This window comes from Dipodomys merriami, unplaced genomic scaffold (assembly GCF_024711535.1).
Source record: "Dipodomys merriami isolate MVZ:Mamm:240054 unplaced genomic scaffold, mDipMer1.0.p SCAF_1027, whole genome shotgun sequence".
Lineage (NCBI taxonomy): Eukaryota > Metazoa > Chordata > Mammalia > Rodentia > Heteromyidae > Dipodomys > Dipodomys merriami.
This window is the reverse complement of record NW_027202302.1, coordinates 195,069-213,891: the sequence shown is the minus strand read 5'-3', so window position 1 is coordinate 213,891 and position 18,823 is coordinate 195,069. Positions and strand designations below refer to the sequence as shown.

The 18,823-nt window shown below is 35.6% G+C and overlaps 1 long non-coding RNA gene across 1 annotated transcript in view; it reads right to left on the bottom strand.

Annotated features, from left to right (window-relative positions):
* Positions 1-232: 232 nt before the first annotated feature.
* LOC138809265 (uncharacterized) overlaps positions 233-18,823 on the bottom strand; it is a 40,987-nt gene continuing 22,396 nt past the window's right edge. The window contains exons 2-3 of the long non-coding RNA XR_011366768.1: positions 3,223-3,373; positions 233-531 (exon numbers count right to left, since the gene is read on the bottom strand). This is a non-coding gene — a long non-coding RNA (uncharacterized lncRNA). The remainder of the gene's footprint in view (positions 532-3,222; positions 3,374-18,823) is intronic.

Genomic DNA, 18,823 nt, shown 5'->3' with positions numbered 1-18,823 from the left:
CTATGCTGCTATTCACCTACAGAGAGAGTACATGAGTTGCCATTGAATTGTCCTGGAAGTTCTTTATCTGGCTACTCAAGCTTCACATCCTTTGTTCTGTAAGTAGCCAGATGATATGTGTTCAACATACTTATTACAGGCTTAAGTATCCACCCTGACACACAGAGAAACTTGGATTTCAGAAATGCCACAAATAAGTGGGAGGTACACAGTACTTTTCAAAATTGAATAGATTATATATTTATTAGAAAGCTCGTAAGAAAAAATATTCAATGTAGGATGAAACACTTCCGAAACTATAGTTTAAATTAAGTATAACCGGGTGGAGGTAGCTCATGCCTGTAACATTTGCTAATCTGGAGGCTGGAATATGAGGATCACAGTTCAAAGCCAGGTTGAGAAAAGTCCCCGCGGGACACTTATCACAAATTAATCATTGAAAACTAAAATTGATTCTGTGCCTCAAAGTTGTAGAGAGCTAACCTTGAGCAAACGTCATCAGAAGCAGTGCCCAGGCTCTGAGTTCAAATTCTGTAATAGATAAGAAATAAAATAAAAAATAAATTACATATATTTTTTTTACCAACTCTGTAAAAGGAAAATAGGATATGATACATGGCAACATAAGACTTCAAGTTACAAAGTTCCAGGGCATTTCCTCACTATTGATAACTAGGAGTAATCCATATAAAAAAAAAAAAAAAGATGAACGATTTATACCAAATTTCAAAATATGTTATACAAAGTAAATGCTATAAACATGCTTTCCGCAGTCTAGTAACATCATATTGTGTAAAGAATCTGATTAACTGATTCATGAAAACCAATACTATGCAGTTAAAAAATCCTATATCTCAGGTGTCAACTTAGCACAATACTTTCAAGCTATGATGTCTGTTTTGTATATTATCCACCCCTATCCATCCCACAATGGCAGAAAGCTCTTCCTGAGAAAGTCCAGAGACCTATCTACTGTGAGTGCCCAATGTAGACCTGTTCCCATTCTCTATTATTTGGGCATGTGATGGACTGAATATCTGATAACTTGGAAAAGGCACAATTTGGGACTGGCTTCCAGTAATGATATTTTAGTTCTCTGAAAAAAAGGAAATTGAAGACAGAGGGAAAATTTACCAGATCCCTGAAAGATTTCTATCATTGTGCTAAAACTGTACCCTCCTACTGACACTTGAACAAATGTCAGTAATTGTCACACCAACCACATGTCCAAAAAATAACTTTCCAAATATTGACCGGTTTTTACTTTGGTAAATCAAGACACAATATTGTGGCCGTGTTTTACTTAAACTATTAGCTATGTTTGGCCCAGGGATAATTGACCTTACAAATTTCTTAAAGTTTAGGTCATCACATACTCACTTCGTAGCCCTTAAACATTAAAAATACCTATCCATATAAGTCTGCATTACATATTTATTACTGTTTTTCTTCATTTGTCATGTTTTACATATTTGGCTATCCCAGGGCTTAGTTCTGTAATGTTCATTCTCATGGTTGTTATCACTGAATACATGTAATTATTTCTGTTTTTTCTCTCCAACTCTGTTTTTTTCTTTAATTCAAGTCCTTAATAGCATCCTGTTTACTATTCGCTCCCCTTCTTTGTAGAAAGGTTCTCACTATGAAGTGTCAAGTGGTCTGGACATTTCAAGCCTTGTCTCAGTGACAGAAATGATGGGATTAGGGACATGTTCTCTCATGACTGGCTTTTAGGAAGCTCACAATAAAGCAATACCAATATACATAAATAAACTTTTGTGAATGATGTGTATTCACTTCCTCAACTGCCAAAATTAAATTCATATATCAAAACATCAAATTACTTACATTATAATATATGCGGTTCAACTGGCATCACTAACACCTCCATAAATCAAATGCAAACTAAAAGCTCTACTTCAAAAACCAACTTCAAAGGCAGTGTTGGAAATACAAGAAGATAAACAACAAATCTAAAGTAGTGAGATCTTTAACCCAGGCAATGAGCAATGATAGCTGAAATTTTAACCAGGCTTGAAAAGTTCGGTTGACCACTAACTATGTGATTAGCGTTGCAGAGTTGACCTTGGGATCAAGATTGGAGGTAAAATTCAAAGGCAGCTAAGGTTGCCGCAGTATTGTAGCTCGATACAGTGTGACCCTCCCTGATAATGGTAAAGCATAGAGTAGAAGCTAAATGTATAGGAAGGATTCTCCACTGAGAATAATAGCAGGGGGTGATCATCACTCTTGCTTTGAAAATGTTCAGCCCATCATTCTACTTTAAGCTCTAGCATAATTCTGATATAAAGACAATTATGACACAACAATGTGCCATTAGTGCTGAGCAGTGTGGGTGTATATTACGCTAACATATGTAAAATCCTTAGAGGTATGGAATGGCCTGACCCTCACACTTCGTTCTATGTTGTTGAGTTTCATGGAGAAATGTTCATAATTAGGGAATTCACACTCATCTAAATCTGATTCAGTCAACTGAGATAAGACATTAGGGTCATTACTCCAGTGACGTGGTTTTGTAACCTATGAAAAAAATTAACATTATTTCACAATGTATGTATTTTTCTGAAAATTTATGCAATATCAAGTACAAAATATACAAAAAGACAATTATCCATCTCTTTATATTATTAAAAATAAAGATACTTCTGAATTGTACTTTCTTGCTAGAAAATCTCAGGATGACTGCTGATGTTTGCTATCTTTCGAGGTGCTCCTATACACTTCTGAATCTTGTTCAAGGAGGTGTTTTTCCATAGTTTGTTTTGAGGTGATCAGAATATCAATACTGTAACTAACAACAACCATGGAACAGCAAAGATGATGGGATACCTGGCCAAAAATCTGAGAAATCACAGGAAGTGATAGGAAAGAAGACACCAGAGGACCCACAGCCTCATTGCCAGCTTCTGGATCCCAAAATCCTGCTTAACATGCATTATATTCAGTCTACTACAGGGGTGGGAGGTGGTCAGTGCGTACAGGTATGTCCACAAACTAAGGCATCAATCTAGCTTGTGGTTACAACTATTAACTTGAGGTATTGTTTGTATACATAATGATAAATCCCTTTTTGTTAGAGAGCCAAAGGGAGCAATAGCCATTACAACCATAGCACAGACATCCATCTTGTCTCCAAAGTCTTAATCTTTTAGTGTCCAACAGCTCTAACTTAAATACTCTTGAGGTAATAACTCATACCCTTGTCTTCCCTTGACTGTTTGACCTTGGAGAGCACCGTTCTCAGCTTTTTGATTGCTGTTTGAGATGGCTTCCCAATCTATCCTTTCCAGGTCTAACAGTTTGACTGTAGATTCCATCACAAGTACTGTTACAGTCAATAGTCAGGAACCTGAAACATGAGAATTAGGAGTTGAAGAAAGCCTGGTCTAAACTGCAGAATCTTGTCTCCAAAGAAAAGAAATTCTATAAATATTAATCTACTATGAAACATACAATACATTAAATTTATATAATGGAACAAATAGATCATTGTTAATGGAAATAAAATTTTGGCAGAAGTTTTAAACACATACATATGTATATATATTTAAACTTGGAGAAATAAAATTTCAAGTGGTATTATATGCAAGTTTCAGTCTACCTGCCACCTACCTATTTACTGACATGCTTATTTCGGATTAGTCTTCACAAAACACTGTTTTCTTACATAAGTACCAAAAAAATTGCAAAACAAAAAGTACAAAAAGTGCAGTATCAAAATACAAGTGTAGTTTAATCCCTACCAAAATAATTTAGAGAAAACATGCATTAAGTTAATGGCATTGAGTATTTCTCAAGAAGGAGAGTCTAGAAGAATGTGTATATTTTGTAAATTGTGTGTGTGTTTGTGTGTGTGTGTGTGTGTGTGAATGTGTGTGAGTTTTCCATAAGTAAATAATAGAGTCAGAAGTAGACATATTATTCTTGCTTAGTCTTTTTGCTCAAAACTGACACTCTATTACTTGAGCCACATCTCCACTTCTGGATTTTTTTTTTTTTTTTTTTGCCGGTTGTGGACCTGAACTCTGGGCCTAGGCGCTGTCCCTCAGCTCTTCAGGTCAAGGAGAGCACTCGACCGCTTGAGCCCACAACACCACTTCTGGCTTTTTCTGTTTATGTGGTGCTGAGGAATCGAACCCAGGGCCTCATGCTTGCAAGGCAAGCACTCTACCACTGAGCCACCTTCCCAGCCCTGGATTTTGGTTTCTTAATGGGAGAAATATCTCACAATTTTCTGCATGGGCTGTTTTAAACCAGGATCCTCAGTTTTTGACCTCTAAAGTAGCTAGGTTTTAAAACATGAGCCACTGGTGGACAGCACTATGATAACTTTTTGCATGTTTGAATACATTTTAAAGTAAGACATATATGTTACTTGTGAGAATGATGAAATAGTAATTAATGTTTAACAGAATTTAAAGCATACATAACTGAGAATGGCAAGTAGTTGAGAATTGTATGGAATAAATCAAAATTACCTCTGATAGTTTTCATCCGGTGCACATTAATGATTGCATTGTTGGACCCTAAGGCCATCAGATAGCTGAGCTCCAGCTGGCTGCTATGCTCATTAGGCCTGCTAGTGATTTTCACAAAAATGTGATGTTGTTGGATGACAAGGTTCATTTTCAAGATCAGAACCTGAAATATTTCTAATGATCTAGAAGCAGCAACATACCAGGACAAGAAATGTGATTAACAGTGATTAACAGCAAAAACCATCCAATCCAAGGAAGACAGAATAACTTTCTATATCTGAAAAGAGTATCACAAAGAATCGTGGACTGAATATGATGGTCAATGTCTGTAATCTCTGAATTTGGGAAGCTGATTTAGGAGTAGGCTTGGGACCAGTCTAAATTTTAGGCCAACAGAAGGACACATAGTAAAATGCTATCTTAAAACAACAACAACAAAAGACTCAATGACTAGGAATGTAGTAGAGTGCTAGGGTAGCATGCATGAAGCACTTGATTTGATTCCTCAGTATGACATAAACAGAAAAACTGGAAGTGGTGTTGTGGGTCAATTGGTAATGTGCTAGCCTTGAGCAAAAAATGCTCAGAGAGAGTGCCTAGGCCCTGATTTCAAGCACCAGGGCCAATGAATTCTTTATACTCAATAGAAAATTGTTCTGTTGTACATTCATAATAAACTTTGTTAGGAAAAAGTAAAATAAATTAATGAAATATTATCTGGAATTGGACAGGACATAGTGAGATCTGAAAATGATTGCTGCCGATGGTTCCTTGATACAACTTATGTTACAGATACACTTGCCATATTGTGAATTTTTAAGAATACAATCGTGGGTTTTTTTCTTTTTCAAAATAATTGTACTGCCAGGTGCTAGTGGCTCACACCTGTAATCCTAGCTACTAAGGAGGCTGAGATTGAAGGTCTCTTTTCAAAGCTAGCACTGGTGGGAAAGTCTGTGAGACCCTTATCTCCAACTTAAGGGTCAGAAAATGTGAACTGGCACTTTTGCAAGTCTTGAGCTGAAGAACTGAGGGACAATTCCCAGGCCTAGTGTTCAAGTCCCACAACCGACAAAAAAAAAATACTAGTAATACTAGTAATTATGTAATTACTATTAAGGTGTTATGTATAAGGGCTACTAATTCATAATTTTTTCCTTTGCTAAAATAAACACATATCCATATACAATACCAACAGTCAGGATTTGGCCATCTACTTTGCTGCTGATCTCTGGGTGTAGAGGCAATGTGTAATACAAAACAATACAAATCAGTTCTGACTATAAATAATTTTTCTCTACACATCTTAAAAATCAATGCTGACAACATGAAATAAAAAATCCCTAAGTTTAAAACATTCTTCTAAACAAGTTAGAGAAATCCTGGTAAGAATAATTTCAGAGAGCTTGAACTCAGGGCCTGGGGTCTGTCTCTGTGGTTTATTACTCAAGGCTAGTGCTGCCACTTTGAGCCACAGTGCCACTTCCAGTTTTCTTGTGGTTAATTGAACAGAAACGACTCACCAGCTTCCCTCTCCAAATTGGCTTTGAACTAGGATCTAGAGATCTCTGCCCTCTGTGTAGCTAGGAATATAGGCATGAGTTCCTGGCGCCTGGTTAGAATAATAGCTTACCTGAGACAGAGGCCAGTTAATATTAAATGTCAATCATGTTTAACTTTGTAAAATAAAATTAACTGAAATGCCTTCCACTAGAAATAAGGAATCAAATGTATAGGTGGGTTACAAAGTTCTTACCAGAAGCTACATATTTTCCTTTTTTTTTCTTCCAAAATTGTGTGGTTTCCGAATCATACCTTATCTTTCCTTGCGATTTCTTTAGTTTATTTCATACATGCCCACAGCTTCTTCAACTATCATTTATTTATGTGAAGAGCTTTCAAATACCTATTTTCAGTACAAACTCCTTGTATGCATCTTTCATTCATATACTCAACTGTCATAAAAACTTGAGAAACAGTATTCATCTCTTTTCATTACTGGATATTATTAATGAGTAAGTAAAATTTAGGAAAATAAAGAATAACATCAATAAATATAACATGATTTTAATAGTACTGTTAAACATAAATATAACGTTGCTATTTTCTGAGCAATTTAATAAAAACCTCAAAGAAAGAAATAAACTTATTTGAGTGCAGATATTGTGGTTTAAACTCTGATATTGTGGTTAAACCTTACCTTCTCACTTAAGCTTTTTCCCTAACTGGTGGTGCTCTATACTTGAACCACAACTCCCTTCCAAATTTATGTGGGGGATTATATACAGATAAGAAGCTTGTGGAATAAAAATCATTTATGTCCCTATCTTGGGGTTCATTTCACTTAACAGCATCTTATATGATTATATGGTACCCTGTATTAGTTACTTCAAGTAAGGGAAACCATGGGACCTATGGATATTTTGGCCTGGCTTATTTCACTTACTATATTTTTTTCACATCTTTCCAATTCCTAACAAATGGGATGATGTCATTCTTTCTGATGCACGAATAGTATCATATATATATATATATATATATGTATACATACATATGTATGTATATACATACAGATATATACATGCACATATATATGTGTACGTATATATGTATATGCATATATATACAAGAAAGTGTGGCACATATATATGTATATATACACACATAGGTATATATGTATATATTCCATACATATGTATATAAGTATATATCCATTCATCCACTGAGGTGCGTCTGAGTCCATTTGATATCTTAGCTATTCTAAATAATTCTGCAATATACATAGTTGTGCTGGTAGCTTAGTATGTTCTAGTTTTTGATCATTTGGTAAATGCCCAAAAGTGAGATTGCTGGGTGAGCTCTAAGTGGAGTTTTGGAAAAAATTATATTAACTGAAATAAGTCAGACCCAAAAAATCATAGGTCCTATGGTTTCCCTTATTTGCAATAAGTAGTATATATCTGCGACAAGAATAAAAGTTCAAAAAGTATGTACATATGACCAGATAAGATATTCTTAAGCAAATTGAACTACAAGATAGGGATTTATAATATAACATCTGATTTTTTTGTTTCATTGTATGTTCCTCCACCATGGTATAACCCCTGTTTTCTCTGTATTCGGTGTCAGTGCCCTGTATCTTGTATACACAATTATCTAGCTTTGGGAGGGGAAGGGAAAAAACAAATTGTTTAAATAGGGATACAGGCTGACCCATTGTAGCAATGAGATACACAATGCACTATGTTGAAAAAGGAACTTTGCAGTTTAGGCAGGGAAGAGGGGAAGGTGGGAGTGGAGGAGTAATTGTGCAGGTGGGAAGGAAGGAAGGGTAGGGGAAAACAAAGGAGGAGGTAGCAAGGCTTAATAGAAAATTACTCATTACCTTGCTCATGTAACTATAACCCCTCTATATTTTATTTTTAAATAAAAACCTCTTTGAAAAAAAAGGTGTCATGTACACCTAGTATAGTTGCCTACATCTGTAAACCCAGCTGATCAGGAAGCAGAAATGAGGCCAGGCCAGAGAAAAAACTGCCAAGTCATCCATCTCAACAAATGAGCTGGCCATAGTGGTTCACATCTGCAATCCTAGCTAATTGTGTGGGAGACATAAGAAGCAATCTAAGATCATTCAGTCAATCTAAGATCAGACCCTGGCAAAAAGTTCAAAACTTCAAGTCAATAAAATGAACTAGAAGTATGCCAAAAGTAATTGAGCTGCTTGTTGCTATAAAAATAAAGTCCTATCTAGCAAGCAGAGAACATCTGAATAGAACCCTAGTAATACTCCTCTCTTCCACCAAAAAGCCTAAATAACTTTTTCTCATTTGAACATCTAATTTCAAGGCCACTGAAAGATTAGAGATGGTGATATTCTCTTTAAAATTATGTATTCAAAGGAGACAAAGTTATTTAGGCTTTGAAATAATTGACTAAGAATTAAAATGCATGTGATTTTTGTTAGCTCCATAATTCTCAAAAATATAAAATATATTCAAGTATTTAATATATACCCATATGTGTACAAATATCCATGTATGTATGTATATACATGTATGTGCATATATGTATATATACATACACGTGGTTCATCTCTTTTCTGTGTAGCAAATGGTACAAATGAAACTGTGCAATCACTACTCAAAGGCATGAATAAACAAAGAGAATGAGCATAGAACTCATATTTAGGAATCTATGGCTAGCCGATAGCACTGACAATTTTTTACATCAGTTTGCATGTGTCACTTACTGCAGTACAGGGACAGTATGACAACAATGGGATACCAGGCAGAAGAAAGGAGAAATGAGAGATACAAATAGTACAATACTCTTTCTGAAGGGTAAGTAGGATTTCCTCTGTGTGTGTGTGTGTGTGTGTGTGTGTGTGTGTGTGTGTGTGTGTGTGTGTGTGTTGTGTGTGTATTACATTTTCTTGAATCATTTCTCTCTTGAGGGGTATCTGGGCTGATTCAGTAAGCATGGTTGTGCTGAAATATTTACTATATCCTGGTTTGTAATCTTTTAAATAAATGCCTAGGAGTAGAGTTGCTGGATCATATGTAAGTGGCTAGTCAAAACAGAGGTGAAGGGGGAAAAGGTACAAGAATGACCAGGAGAAAATGGGGGAAGTGCACAGAGTAATCGAGTAAATATCCTACAAAATTAAGAGTGAAGGAAGAGGTGCATAGTGGAAGGATGTGAATGTTGAAAGGGTTGGCATTGATCAACGTATATTGTACGCAGAAACTGCCTTGTTTAATAATACCTTTGCTACTTAAAATAATAATTAAAAAATCATGTCCCTAAAATATTATGCAATTAGAAGCCAACCATAAGAATCTGCTCAGATTACCTCTAGGGTCTATAAATCTGTTTTGGTTAGTATAATTTTTAGAACAACACTAATGATACATATCATCTAAAGAAAATTTAATGATTTCCAGCTATTTAAGATAATCATTTTTGGAGATATAGCTCAAGTGGCAACTTGTTACCTAGTGAGCAATGCTTTCAGATATTGAATTCAATGTTGATCTTGAACAAAAGTAAAAACAATTAATAAAAGTCAGGCACTTTCCATGGCACTTGTAGCTCATTAGTTTAATCCTACCTTTAATAATAAGGCAGAGATTTGGGAATCTCAGTTCAATGTCAGCTTGGATAGGAAAATCTGTGAGACTCTCATCTCCAATTCACTTCCAAAGAAAGATGGAAGTGGAATCATGGCTCAAGTGGTAGAATGCTAGCCTACAGCATAATGCTCAGGGATAGAACCCAAGCCTTGACTTCTAGCCTTAGAAAAGTGCATAAACTTACACAAAGGAAGTAAGTCACTCAAGTTCTCAACCTTCCATTTCCATAATCCTAACTCTAATCCTGGTCAGAACCCCGAGAGTAACCTTGATGATAATAGTAACCCAATCCTAAAATTAATGGAAAATATATCCTAAGAGATATTCATGGTCTTTGAAATGCTGTATTTGCACTTTGCACCAAATCCTACAGATTCCCTAAACTGGACTCTGAAATTGTTCCTATTATGAATATTAACCTCAAATCTTCAACTCATGAAAACTATCATAGTTTCCACTGATCTTAACTTTTACTGAACTCCTATATCTCTAAAAAGAAGTTGCAGGTTTACTTAAATGATACTCTACTTCCTAACCCTAACTATATATCTAAACCTTACTAGAAACCTAACTCTAAATTTAACCCTATTGAACCCTGAACAGGAAAATTAGGAAAACTCTGTAGTTTTTGTTAAATTTCACACTTATTTTACTTGAAAATGTTAGCAGAAAACTCTGTTTTACCTTAAAGCTTACCCTTCCTTAACCCTAAGTCTAACCTGAACTAGAACAGTAACCCTAACCATAGTACTAATAGCCTTTGGATTCTAAAAGCCATACAAATACATTAGATTTATTCATCCTAACTTTGATTCAACTAATCTCTCTAAAAATAGTTTGTAGTTTTACTCATTATCTTGCCATTTTTGTAACCCTAACCTTAACTGGAATATTGAGGCTAACCCTCACACTAACCATATCCTAATCTTAATATAATTAGCAGGTTCATATTTCACATTCATCCTAATTCTAACATGACTTGTTATTCAAAGATAGTTTCAGTTTTACACTAAACTTATCATTGCCCTAATGCTAACACTAACCACAGCTGCAACTGAAACCTAACTTTCACCCTAATGATAGTCCAATTCTAATGTTTAAGAAAAATAGTTTAGTTTTAATCAGTTTGCACCCTGGAAATGAGTTTCAGATTGCCTTGATTCCCACAAATTTTCTGACTCTTCCTCTGAAGTTATCTTGTTCCCTAACATGAACCATTATAAAATAACTTGCCCTCAAATTCTATTATCAGGAAAAATACTGTAGTATCCATTGATCCTACATTTTCCTGAACCCATGTAGCCTAAAACATTTTCGGATTTACTTACCATCTAGTCCATTACTTAACGCTCTTAACCTAAACTGGATGGAAATGTCTCATTTATTCATTAAAAAATGATCACTAAGAAATAAATATAATGAAAATACTTTAGTTGCATCTCAATCTACTTAAAATAGGTTGGTTGCTATTATCATCAAGGTTACTACAGTCTCAATTTGGTACCAAAATATTTGTGTTCAGGAATATCACTCATTTTTAGAAAATGACTAGTCAAACAAAGCTTATATTATATTTGAAATTTAAAAAATGAAAAGGATACCCAGATTAATGACCTTACTGAGACATTCAGAGATTAGAAAAATGTAGAAATATCCTCATTTATGTTGGTCAAACATGGAAGAGAGGATAGGGCAAGCCCAAAGCCACATACCAATGGCAGAGATACTTAACAAAGTCCCATGAAGTTGAAATCAGTCTTAAAAGGGAGATTTTGGCATAAAGGAAGTAGGGCATAAGAATGGAGATAGAAAAGGTGGACTAATACAGTCATATAACTCAATATAAATAAGTGAGAATATAAGTAGGAGACTGGAAGGGATATGTGGGGTTCGGGTAAAGGAAGAAAGAAAAATGGAAAGGTTGACAATTATCCAGATGCATTGTACACTGAAATGCACATATTCTCTATTCAACACTGACATGATGAAGCAAAACCCCTTTGGACAATTATCTAAAAATTAATTTTTTTGAAATTTTAATGTTAATGGACCAGATGCATAAAACTTTACAGATAAATAAGAGGATAGCATTCACATATTGTTGAGGCTTGTGCTCCTTTCAATATACAAAAATTAGTGTGACAAGTCTACTCCGAATGTAAATTGTGTTTTGCCAATTCTTCTTGCCAGTTGCTTAAAATATAGAGAACCAATTTCCAATATCCCTACACTTCCAATAAAAAAAATCTTATAGACCTTTGGGTTTTTCACTTGTTTCTAAATATCTTAATGTAATGTATTGGAACTAATTTCATTCCACATTTAAATTTAACTTTTAGATCACTAAATTCTTTTAAAATCATTTCACTCCATCACAGGTATGGACAGATAACTGATGTGGGCAGAATTAGAACTATTCAGAAGGTTGTAAATAGATGCTTACCTAGTTTTCTCTCTTCTGGAGCATAGAATATAGATTGTCTTAATTGGAAAAAGTTTGCCTTCCCAGGTTTTCTGCATATGAACATTACATCAACATTTGGTTATTAGAGGATTATTCAAGATTAGCTAAATGTTGATTGATAATGACTGAGCTTGACAGAAAGGTGAGGGAAAACAATCTACACTTCAATGAGGTTCTGACTTGTGTTTCACAAAGGGTTATGAAAGCTCTCCATTAGAAATCTAGCAGCTGTGCTTCTAAAAAGTCCTTGCGTGGTTAGACTTTCTGATGTCTCAATTCAAGTACTTCTCCTTGGAGTTCCATACTATTCAAGATGCTGTATTAGATCCTTTGAGCAGACAGCCCTTGGTGATGAAATTTGAGCTTTTCAAAATTGCTCTCCCAATTCCATCCACAAAATGCAGACAAAAAGACAAAAAAAATTGAAAAAAATTGTATCTGTTGATAGTGCATATACTTTTATTTTCCATTACAAACATAAAATGTAGTAAAATGTTTCATAGCAATTACTCTGAACTAGGTTATGGACACATTCTAATGTAAATAATATACTGTGTTCAAGTAAAAAGTTTGAGGATCCAACATTTTAATATGCCTGTGGTCCTAAAACCAATACCTTACTGATATTGACTGATAAATACAACTTCCCATAAGTACAGAAGTTTTCCTTGTATCTTTTTAATATATATTATTATTGTAAAGACACTGTACACAGGGGTTACAGTTACATAAGGAAGGAAGTGAGTACATTTCTTATTGAGCATTATTACCCAATCCTTTGTTTTTCCCCTACCATACCTTCCCTTCACATCACCCAAATCCTCCCTCCAACCCCCCTCTGACAGTATATACTCTGATAGGATATTCTCCTGCTAGTTTGGTTGTTGAGAGTCTACAAGAGCAAGCATTCCATGGGGAGCAGGGTGACACCATACGGCCTTTACTTACTGAGATTTCCAAATGACTTCCTATCACTATTACTGCATTTTGCAAGTAGAATCTCATGTCTTAAAACGTACCAGTTTTAAGAGATAAGAGGAGTGGTAAAAGAACTCTTAGAGACAAATACATCTTCAACATATTTGGTTCCAAGAATTCCGTCTAAGGCATATTCAACAACTAGTGAAACTTATGTTGAATGTAACTATGTGTCTTTCTCAATGTGTGCATGTGTACATGGGTATATGTATGTGTGTATTTGTGAGCATAGTAACATACATGTGTACACATATAAGGGCACATACATATATGCATATATAAACAAATGTAAATATATAAATATATTTGCATATATATATCAAGCGTTCAGTGATTTAATGTATAGTTCCTAACACATTGTCATTCTCACAAAGTGTACATGATAAACTGCTCTGAGGATCTGTGCTCTATGACGGGTATCCTTTGTACTCACTTCCCCACTATCATGTTTTTCAGTCTACTTTCCATAGAATAGTTTTGTTTTCATTACATGTAGTTACTCACTGATACTCAAAGGAAAAGGTTGTTTGTAAAAGGAAACGTACTTTTAGATCACAGGTTGAAAGTATCTTATCTATCCCAATTATTCCTATGACATAAAATTTATAATAGTAATAAAATTGAAAAGGAATTCCTAGATCTGTTGTTTTACCATTTAGAATGGCAAATAATAATATCACATCACAGTTGTAACTCTTCAATAAGGCAAAGTAACTGATTGTCCATATCATGTTCCCACAAACCAGTGGATCCTGAAGGATAATAGTAGACCACCAGAAATTCTAAGCAGCAGACATGAAGCATGAAAGAGAAAGTGAGGAAATGATAAAGAGTATAAGAGAGAGAAAAATATCATAATAGTGAAAGTGCATAACAGATAAATAAGAGCTGTATGAGAATATTCATATGCCTATCTTTTGACACTACATGTACATTTGAAGGTATTTGTTGCATAATAACCAATCAACATAAAATATAAAGCGTTTCATGGAGGTCGGAGGAAGATGGTAGAGGAGAACCTGGAGGCTAAACAAGCTCTCACATACAAAGCAGTTTTAGTGTTCCAGTGAACAGTACTAGCCTAGACAATCACACCAAGTGTGCCAACACTGTACACAGAGTTTGACTAGAGAGGGAAGATCCAGGCAAGAAGAAAGATCTGAGCACTTGCCAGTAGCCACGGTTGTGGCAGCATCTGTGGCACCCATAGCCACCATATCTACAACAGAGTGTCCAGGACAAAGGCGCCATATGCAGTGGGTGAGCGGATTCTACTCAACACCAACAAGAACTGAAAAGGAGCAGATAAATTCATCCTGCAGATCACAGACCAGAGATAACCAGGAACAAAGACTCCTGCCTGAGTAGAATCCTGACATTCTCACTCCTTCTCATGGAGCAGAGGAGGGAAGGTTGCCCCTCCCCCTCCCACCAGACATCATCTTTGATACTGAGAAAGGCCAGGCTGAGCAACTAGCTCCAAGTCAGGCCTTGGAAGAAAACAAAAGAGTCATTTAGCAGGTCACAGGTATCTGACCTGACCTTCCAGGCTCAGATCCACCCAGGAGAAAGTCACCTAGCCCAAGCAGAGAGAGTTCTGCCCCCCAGAGGAGTGACTATCTTCACTGGGTTAACAGAACCAGAGGCTGCCCCTACCTACAGCAGCCTAGACAATCAATTGAAATTCAATAAACATAAACCTTGAGAATGGCTCCAGGCTGGGGTCTGGGAGTGTCTCAGGAGCTAGCCCCTCAGGGAAAAGCTACTGTTTGCTGAAACACCTCAACCCTACCCCGAACATAGCCTCATCACAGCATCTCCAAACTAGAGGAAACAGCCATCTTTCTCTTTCGTGATACTCAAAGCAGATCTCCCTCCCACTGAACCAGCCTGAAGGAGGATCACAAAATCCTGGATAAAGCGGAGCATTTTATTGACTGCTCAAACAAACTGATGTAAGAAATCAATCAGGCCACAAGAAAACAAAACACCATAAGCAGACCAGAGACTCCACGAAGAGACTGGTTACAGACACAGGGGAGATACAGGATCTTCCCATTCCTCACACACCCCCGAAAATTACTCTTTTTGGTACCATTTTTTTTAATTTTAAATTGTTTTCTATTAATCGTTTTTTTCTTCTTCTCCTAATTTTTATTTTAGGTGTGTGTGTGTGTGTGTGTGTGTGTGTGTGTGTGTGTGTGTGTGTGTGTGTGTGTGTGTGTGTGTGTGTGCTTTTTAAAAAAAAAATTGCTATTGACATTTTGGTCCTTTTTAAATTGTTTTAACTTTTTTTGATTCTTTTCATTTTTTTGTCTTTCTTTTTTTTTTTTTTGAGTGACTTAATTGCTGTTTTGCCTCATCCCCAGATAAATACCCTTCATCGTTTATTAGAACTTATCCCCCATTGTGTACATAATTAATCCAGAAATGTATTACTTAATTCACAAACTTTTAGGCTTAACTGTTTAATAGCAGTATTATATCTTTATACCATATAATTTTCAAGTAAATATTTTAAGAATTTTTATTTTTTAGTTTTTCATGTCTCCTTTCTATCATCCCCTCCTGTCATCCTATCCTTTTCTTCTCTCAATATCACTTCTTTAAAGTTACATAATTTTTAAATGTTTCACTTTTTAAATTTAAATTTTTGTTTTTCGATTTTTGATTATCTTCTTTTTAATTTCTCTCCAATCATTCTGTCCAATCCCTTTCCCTTTCTGAGATTAGGACTTGGTTAAATTTACTTTAACTTCTCCACATTTTTCTAATCCTATTTTTCCACACATTTCTCCCTGAACATAATAATTTCTGATTTGAAAAATTCATCTTTGCTGTTCTTAGCCCATTAATGCATAGTTTTTTTGATGTTGAATAGATTGTATCTGTTACACTAGGTTCTATCTGCAGCCATTTTGACTATGCAACTACAGGACTTTGGTTGATGCTTGCCTTAAAATAGTGTTTTAGCAAAAAAATTGGTGTCACTTTCATATCAAGTATGCAGAACAAGACGGAAAACACGAGAAAAATGGCAAGTCTGGGTATCTCAACTCCCATTCATGATAATCCAGTGACAGAACAGTTAATGAATAATCCGGAGGAGAGTTCCTGCAAAGCACTACAAACACTACTGGTAAACGTGGTGAATGAAAAGAATGAAAGCTTTCAAAGGACTCAGTTTGAACGTGATAGGGAGAGACAGAGGAGGCAAACCAAACATTAGTACAGGAATTTCGTGACTGTGAGGAAACTATTCAAAGACTGATACATTAATTGTGTGAACAGGTTGAGAACTGTCAAAGAGAAATAAAGGAATTGCGTAAGCAGGCTGAGAAAAGTCAAAGAGAAAGAAAGGAATTGTGTGAGCAGGCAGAGAACAGATGAAGAGAGACACAGGAATTGCGTGAGCAGACTGAGAACAGTCAAAGTGAACTACAGAAATTGCATGAACGTGAGGAAGATAATCAAAGCATAACACAGGAATTGTGACATCGGGATGAGAATAGACAAAGATCAATAGAGGCATTCATGGAATCCATAAACAGACAGCTGAAAGAATTCAGGGCGACCACACAGGGAATGCTGAATGGAGCCCCGACAGCAGGAATGGGAGTCCAAGTAATCCATAACCAATCAACTAAGTGATTTGAGAACACCAAATTAAGGAAGTAAAGAAGTTCATAGAAGATCTAAAACAAGGCTACACAAAGAATTTGAAGCCATCAAGGCCGACCAATTAGAAGGAAAATAAATAAACCAAGTAAAAAGACAACAGTAGGTTAGAGCATGCAGAAGATCGAATCTTGGAGATTGAAGACAGCCTAGGTATTATAAAGAAAGAACATACAACTATCCAAGACAAATCCAAGAAATATGATAGATCTATTCAACATTTGGAATACACAATCAGAAGGCCTACTCTGAGGACAAATGGTGTAGAGGAGCCCGTAGAGACAGAAGTTAATTGTCGAGTAAATTTTTTTAACAGGATCCTAGCAGAGAACTTCCCAAACACACAAAAAGATAGGCCTATTCAGATACAAGATGCTTGTAGAACCCCAAATAGACCAGACCAGAACAGCACTTCACATTGTCACATTATAATCCACACAGGACCAATTCAGATCAAGAATAAGTTCTTAAAAATGTCAAGGAGAAAAGATCAATCATCTATAAAGGAAAACCAATTAGAATCACCTCATATTTTTCAGCATAGATAAGTAAAGCAAGAAGAGCCTGGCAGGCTGTATGCCATGCCCTGAAGACAAACAATTTTCAACCAAGAATAATGTACCCAACTAAACTCTCCTTCATAACTGAAGGTAAAATAAAAACCTTCCATAGCAAAGAAAAACTGAAAAATATAGCTCCACCAAACCAGCCCTATAAAAAATACTTAAAGATGACCTACACACAGAAAACCAACAACACCACAATAATGGCTAAGAAACCACACCCAAACTGAGAATCCAAGAACCATACGAAAAACCAAGTTTCCACAGCCCCCAAGGAGGTGGATAGCATGGCAGGAGCTACCAAACACCTCTCAGTCCTACCTCTCAACATTAACAGACTTAAAGCTCCAATTTAGAGAAATAGACTGTCTAGTTGGATTAAAAAGCAAGATAATTCTATCTCCTGCTTTCAGGAGGCACACTTTACCTATAAAAGCAAACACATTTTGTTAATGAAAGGATGGAATAAAATCTACGAAGCAAACGGCTGCCATAAACAGGAAGGAGTTGCAATAATAATATCAGATAAAATATGCCTCGAATTAAAATTAAAGAGATAAAGAAGGTAGCTACATATGACTTATGGGTTCTCTACTTCAGGAGGATATTACAATTCTAAATATGGAATTGCCAAACAATAGAGCACCAAAATTTATCCAAGAGACACTATTTTCCCTTAGATCTCACATAGATCCAACAACATTAATTGTTGAGGATCTTAACACACCACTATCCCCACTATATAGATCAAATCAGCAAAAAAAATCAACGGGGCAACCACAGATTTAAACAACTGCATAGAGCAAAGAGATTTAACAGACATCTACTGAATATTTCACCCAGTAGCAACCGAAAACTCGTTTTACTCTGCAGTTCATGGATCATTTTCCAAAAGAGATCACATTTTAGGTCACAAAACAAACATGTCCAAATTCAGAAACATTGAAGATACATCTTGCATCCTCTCAGAACACAAGGGAATAAAATTAGAACTCAACACCAAAAAAGTCTTCTAACACATGGAGGCTGGACGACACACTGTTTAATAACCAGGGGGTCATAGAAGAGATTAGAAAAGAAATTCAAATGTCCATGATATTCCACAAAAATGAACACACAAATTACCAGCTCCTTGGGGACACTGCAAAGGCAGGACTCAGTGGCAAGTTTATAGCTCTGAGTTCCTACACCAAGAAATTAGAGAGATCTGAAACCAACCACTTAATGAGACATCTGAACCACCTTGACAAAGAGCACCAAGATAAACCCCAATTCAATAGATGGAAAGAAATAATTAACATTAAATCCGAGTTAAACGAATAAGAAATAAAAAAAAAAAAAACAGAATGAATCAACAAAAAAAGAGTTGGTTCTTCGAAAAAATTAAAAAAATTGACAAACCCTTAGCAAATCTTATCATAAAAAGAAGGAACACACCCAAATAAATAAACTCAGATGTGAGAATGGAAACATCAACTCAGAAACAACCAAGATTCTGAACAT